Genomic DNA, 7323 nt, shown 5'->3' with positions numbered 1-7323 from the left:
CTGTCTCGAAAAAAAAAAGAAAATAAATTGCAGATTATATATACTTTTATTGTGTTAACATAAAATAAGATGCTATAAATTCATAGAAATTAAAACCATAGTCTAGTTGACTATTTTTATTCCATTGAATCTAACCTCATATATGTATACACACACATATATATGTATTTCCAATCCTATAATTTTTCAAGTGATGAAACAGACCCATAGAAGTTAAATGATTGACTTCACAGTATAAAACTTTTAAGAAGCAAAACTAAAGCTATAATTAAATGAGTTAATACATACAAGTGCTTATACCAGGGCCTAGTTAATACAGGAAAGGCTTAAGAAATATTTTTAGCTTCAGAATCAAGGTTGTTGGATGTCTAGTTCAGTGCATTTTCCAATAAAACACATTACCTCAGAACTCTACGGTAACACAGTAAAGACAACCATTTCAGGAGCATATTATACATTCTTTAATGAGCAAGAGTTACACAATAAGAGATCAGCCAGAGGGTGTCATCAGAACAGGCAAACTGGTAGCCTATGGGCCTGGTACAAATGGCTGCCATTTTATTTGACCTCTTTAATAGTTTAAAAATTTTTAGTTAGTTGCAACAGTTAAAATTATAGAAATATGAAATAAATATTCAGACTTTTGACTTCTTTGGGAAAACCGGGAAATCTGACAACACTGGGCTTGCATTCCTCCATGTCACCAATCAGTTGAGGTTTGAATTTCCAACTCCTGCCCTTCTGCTAAAGTCTGATTATGATTAGTGCACAAAATGATGACTGAATCATGTAGTAAGAGCTACATCAGTCAGAAAATACTAAGTGATATTTGCTAATCATATGTAATTGCTAGCCACACACACATAGCTATTTCCTAAATTAGAAAAATTGATTGTTATAATACGGAATAAAAATAAAGGTGACTGTAGTATTTAAAGGGTAACTAGAATTTAACCAGAAAATGTATTTAAAGAGACGAGCCCACTCCCTACAGTTCAGTTACATGAGGTACCAATGTATTTTTCTTTTATGGGAAAATACCGGTTCAATAACTTTGATTCATATGTTAAATAAAAACAAATGACACAACTTTATTTGGAATATTTTTTCCCTTAATTTAAATATAGCCCTTAAGATCTGCAAACATTTTAGTTAGTCTGCTTTTGACCTGAACTAAGCAGCTATAAGAAAAAAAAAATAAAAATAAAAATAGGTTACAACACATTAAATATCCTCCCTCTGCCACCTTACACTTTTTGGTGCTAAAACATATGCTCTGCCACCTGCAGATAAAAGTCACACACTGAGAGTGCATATTCTGACAAGAATTACTAGTTTCAAGCATGCCTGGTGATTTTGGACAGTAGCACTTAAGAAACCTTCAATCTGGCAGTTTTACCACCGCACATTTTTGAAAGCATTCCTACAGCCTAAAGTTGTACAAATTTTGGGATCTGACCTTTGGGAGAAAACAAAATAAAATGAAACAAAAACGATCCTAGGGTAGCATTTTGATCCAACTGGTTCTATTTTTTTGGGGGGGTCACATACATATCTCCCCCCGCCCAATTTCACATCTCAATGACAAGTTGCCAAGGGTAATTTGAATTTTTTTAAAAAAATTTCTGATGAGGTAAAACTCTATTGTAATATGAAGAGAACTTCTATTCCTACACACACTGGGAACATCTGTCAGAGTTAAAAATTATTGTTACTCCATAAAAAATTTATTTTCCTATTTTTATGTTTCCTTTACTCTCAGTTACTTTTCTATTTTATCTTATTTGTTTGCTGTTTCATCTTGTTCCATAAAGGGTTTGGGGATGTACAAAAATGAACCCAGACAGGACTTCCGAAGATGGCAAGTGAAGAAGTTGGCAAATCCTCTTCCCCTGAACAACTAAAAAGGTGGCAAAATTGTCAAGTACAACCATTTCAGCACTCCAGAAATCAACCAAAAGCAAAAAAACTAACTGAGAAATGTTTATTCAAGGAAATCTGCTGTGTTACAGGTAAGGTCAGTGGCAATCTGTGGCGAGTAGCTTGGTAGCAGAGCAGTGCTTCCAGAGCATGACTGGCTGTGAAAACCTGAAGCTTCCCTGCTAGAAGGGGCTGACTTGATTTACAGTAGAAGGAGAGAAACCCATGCCCAATCATACTATCCTCAAGTAAAGCAAATTCGGTGGAAAACCAACCACAAAAACCCCGGCCTTGCTAGTCTGAGGTTGTGGTCTTGCTTGGGGCGAGTGGTAGACCAGTAGACTAGCTAGAAATTCAACAGGGAGATCCTGGAAATGAGTGAGTGGCTGAGAGACTAGATGAACTCCCGCACATTCCTAGCTGACGGAGAGGATGAGCGCTGGGACAGAAGTCCCAGGATAGCCCGGTAGAGAAGGAAAGCTAAGGCAGACTTGGCAACTTTGACTACACTCTGTAACTCAAACACAGATCCACCCACAGAGCCTTACTAGCTTGGGGTGATTGAACAAAAACTCTGACCATTAAGCTATGTAGGCAAAGAAGTCATTATCTAGGAGCTGGCCTAACATAAAATTAAAATTGAAAACAAACAAACAAACAAACAAAAACAACCCACCAAACTATCAACATCTACATTTTGAAGAGGGGACAGAGTCTGCAGATTAAGTCAAGTTTCTAAAAACAGAAGAAAACGAAAGACCAGAAGCAACAACAAAGATCCTCAAGGCAAATGAATCAGAATCTACAGTTGCTCTCATTACTCCTGTTCAATGTTGTACATGAGGTTGCAGCCAGTACAGTAAGGCAAGAAAAGAACTTAAGGGCATATATATTAGGAAGGAAGATATACATGGTTTTTAAATCATAGTTGGCATGGTCCTGTATGTAGAAAATCCTAAATATTATATTAAAATAAATCTAGAATGAATAAACAAGTTTTAGCTAGGTCACAAATACAGAATCAATATGTAAAAATCAATTTTAATTCTCAAACTAGCAACAAACAATTCAAAATTGAAATTAAGAAAAGAATTCCACTCAAGAAATAGAGGAAATAATCCTAAAATTTATATTGAACCACAAAAGACACGGAATAGCCAAAGCCATCCGGAGCAAAAAAACCAAACTGAAGGAATCACATTACCTGACTTCAAATTATACTACAGAGCTATAGTAACCAAAACAACATGGTACTGGCATAAAAACAGACACATAGACCAATGGAACAGGGTAGAGAACCCAGAAATAAACCCATACATCTACATTGAACTCATTTTCAACAAAGGTGCCAAGAACATACACTGGGAAAAGGACAGTCTCCTCAATAAATGGTGCTGGGAAAACGAAGTCCACATGCAGAAGAATGAAACTAGACCCTTATCTGTCACCATATACAAAAATCAAATCAAAATGGATTAAAGATTTAAATCTAAGACCCAAAACTATGAGCCTACAAAAAGAAAACATTGGGGAAACTCTCTGGGACATTTAACTAGGAAAAGATTTCTTGAGCAGTAACTCAAAAATTCAGGCAATCAAAGCAAAAATGGAGAAACGGTATCAGATCAAGTTTAAAAGATACTGCACAGATAAGAAAACAATCAACAAAGTGACAATGCCCAGAATGGGAGAAAATATCTGCAAACTGCCCATCTGACAAGAGATTAATAAACAGAACATATAAGGAGCTCAAACAACTCAAAAGGAAAAAAAAATCTAATATCCAATTTAAAAATGTGCAAAAGATCTGAGTAGACATTTCACAAAAGAAGACATACAGATGGCCAACAGGTACATGAAAAAATGTTCAACATCACTAATCATCAGAGAAATGCAAACTAAAACTACACTGAGATGTCTTACTCCAGTTAAAATAGTTCATATCCAAAAGACAGACAATAATGAATTTTGGTAAGGATGTGGAGAAAGGGAAACCCTTGTACATTGTTGGTGGGAATGTAAAATAGTACAACCACTGTGGAGGTTCCCAAAAAACTAAAAATAGAGCTACCATATGATCTAGCAATCCCACTGCTAGGTATATGCCCCAAAGAAAGGGAATCAGTATATTGAAGATATATCTACACTCTCACTGGAAAAACATACTATAAAATTTTCATTGTCATAAGATAAAAAGAAACAACTGGTGAAGCATTGAATTCTAAGGAAGATTTCTCCTGTGGGTTCTCCTAAGAGAGGACCTCATGAAATATAGGGAACTACTTCCTTTAAAATAGCAGCCCTCTCCCCATGGTGAGCCCTGAATGGTTTACAGCGGTGCGGAGATAGTGATCCTCAGCCCTCAGTGGCAACAGGACTAGGGCAGCTAAAGCCCTGTGCCTGTGGCCTCCAGCCTTTTGCAGTTCCCTGCAACTATTCCAGGATGCTGGAAAAATATATTTTTTGTAATATGTGCCACAAAATAAAAAGCACTTTGTCTAAAAGATATCTGTAACATCTGTAACATGCAGTTTCACATAATTTTCTTTTAACAAGCTGATTACAAAACATAAATACAATTCGTTAAAACATTTCTGCAAGGGGCTAAAGATGTCCAGTTATTTGATATCTGGCTTCATTTATCCCATAGTATTATATGTGGCTACTAAATGCATCTGAACTCCTTTTAGGTGGCATTTATGTTAATTAGTTTAAGTTATTTATTAACAGGGTCAGCTTTATTTGCCACATGACCAAGTCTGGCCAAATGGGCTGGTGGTGCTGCCAGGTGCAAGCTCGTGCTTCCCAACACTTCAAAAACTCTGAAAGGCTCCCCTCTACAAATCCATTTCTTTTTTTTTTTTTTTTTTGAGACGGAGTCTCACGCTGTTGCCCAGGCTGGAGTGCAGTGGCGCGATCTCGGCTCACTGCAAGCTCCGCCTCCTGGGTTCACGCCATTCTCCTGCCTCAGCCTCCTGAGTAGCTGGGACTACAGGCGCCCGCCACCGCGCCCGGCTAATTTTTTGTATTTTTAGTAGAGACGGGGTTTCACTGTGGTCTCGATCTCCTGACCTTGTGATCCGCCCGCCTCGGCCTCCCAAAGTGCTGGGATTACAGGCTTGAGCCACGGCGCCCGGCCTCAAATCCATTTCTTTACATGCAAGTTTTAAGCTCACAGTAAGCACAGATGAACTACACTGCATAATCACATATTCACATTACTTATTAGAAAGTGACCTTAGATTAAAAAAATTATAGACGATTTTTAGTTTGAACCTTCTCCTTCCCCTCATTTTAAGTTAATTCTACACAGGGTGACTGTTTCTAATGTGTGTCACTGGACAGCATTAAGATTCTACCCTTCAGAATTTTTACGAGGCATGAAATTTCAGGTAAAATTGCTGGTACTGAGACCCACCAATAAGGGCTGTGGCTTATGGCTCCATATAGTCTCCTGGTCACCTGCAACTCTTACTCAGGAGAATATTCCTATTGGAGTTTTCCCAATAAATATGACTTTGAAGATCTAGTCTTGGTAAGTACATTATTCAATCTTTATGGTTCTTTACCCCATTAGTCATATCACCACACCAGAGTTACACCAACTATAGACAGTAAAATCATCTTACATATTAATTTCCCATATGGCACATCAGATTCCTGCATCAAGAATTCCTGTTTTAAATAAAAAATTCTTGCCTGTATAACCACAATATTCCATTTAGTTATAAAGAAATTCATTCCTCCCTTAATTAACTTTTATTATCTATAAAAGTGAAACAAGAGGATTTTACTCTACTTATATGTACATTACAATAAATTTTGTGAAAGAAATCTATAAATACACTTGTATTTCTAAAATGTATATATAATCAAAAGAGGATTTCAGAGAAAAGTACAAATGTGAGGACAGCAAACGGGAAAAAGTAGTGAGTAGCACTTACGGATAGAACTTAAGCAAAAACTATAGCTAAATATTTTTAAAGCACCTTTAAGTCTCTTTATTAATTTTTAAAATTTATTACAAATACACAACTGCATTCTGATGCAGTCCCCTTAAGTCATCTTGTTAGATTTTTTTGTCATAACATGTGTTACTGTAGTTCTACACTTTTACCTTTGCACTTTGTAGCATGTAGCAGAGCACCATAATTAACCACTGGTAGGTAGTGTTTACGTTAGTTCTCAAAAGGTTAAGAAGCTGATTATAGCTAAAATCAGCTTTGCCTGAGGCTTCAGGGGCTCTGTGTAATCAAATTAGACAAGCAGGGCACAGTGTCACCTAACACAAACCAGTGGCACTTTCTTCTTTGCAGTGATCCTTCCCCCCCGACTTTTTTTTTTTTATTAGGGAAACAACTCATGCTTTATGCTTTTACCAGATAATTTTGAAAGACTTGTTCCTAATAAATTTGGCATGCAATTTCCTAAGATGTCCACTTCTTTAAAAGAAAAGAGAACATGTAGAAAAAATTTTGAAAAAAAAAATGCTTGTTAGAAAAGAAATTTACATTTAGAGACACAGATTTTTTAAAGAAAGCATTTCACAAAAGGCAGGTGACAACATTATCACGTGTACCTAATATTATGGACACTTTCTAGCTCTAGACAGACTGTCATTTTTGTTTTGCAGAAAACCACACAATGGCTTATCTGCTTCAGAGAACTTTATAAACATGATAGGTAACACATTAGCATTTCTAAGAAACCATGGGAACCGTCTCTGCTGAGTGATAGCTCATCCTTTCTCCATCTCTACTCTTTGAAGCTGGGCAAGGTAAACTATATAATAGATGTATTTAAGAAGGAGGTTTAATACGGTGAAGAGAAGAGCAAACTAGTCCTACTTCAGAAACCCTCTACAAGGTTCTATATTTAAATGCAGAAAGATGTATTAGCCAAGTATAAATCTTGTTACCTTTGAGTCTAAGGAAAACAAAATCATGAACACCAAAGAGAATGAGAAAGAATAGCAATGGCAAATTTAAATAAAAATCTAGAATATTCTTCTCAGCAAAATTTATAAACTACTGTTAAGAGATAACATTTATTACATCTTTATCTTCCTATATTTGACTTTGAACTTTTGATTCAATTCTACATATTTATTACTTTGCTTGAAATACAGAAGCAAAATGAATGTAAACATCCTACAAATGAGTGATCAAGAGAAAATGAGTTTTACTAATGATTTATTCTGAGCAATAAAATCAAAACTTGTTATTTTAATTGATTAAGTCATAAAGAGTTCCTGGAAAAGTCAAATCTTGCTATTTGCACAGTCAGACAATTTCTGCTAATCCAGCAGTACTTAACAAATTCACATGTGGTTAGTTTGTCTTGCCATAGCTGTATATCACATTTCTGTACTATAAGCTGTGCAAAAAAAAAAAAAAAAAAAAA

At 35.9% G+C, this 7323-nt stretch overlaps 1 protein-coding gene across 17 annotated transcripts in view; it reads right to left on the bottom strand.

The window, feature by feature from the left end:
- ARB2A (ARB2 cotranscriptional regulator A) overlaps nucleotides 1–7323 on the bottom strand; it is a 481957-nt gene that overhangs the window by 101276 nt on the left and 373358 nt on the right. The gene's annotated exons all lie outside the window — the stretch shown is intronic.

The sequence above is a fragment of the Macaca nemestrina genome, chromosome 6, assembly GCF_043159975.1.
Source record: "Macaca nemestrina isolate mMacNem1 chromosome 6, mMacNem.hap1, whole genome shotgun sequence".
In the NCBI taxonomy this organism is placed as follows: Eukaryota; Metazoa; Chordata; class Mammalia; order Primates; family Cercopithecidae; genus Macaca; species Macaca nemestrina.
Note: the sequence above shows the minus strand (reverse complement) of the source record. Positions and strands in the feature narration are given on the sequence as shown.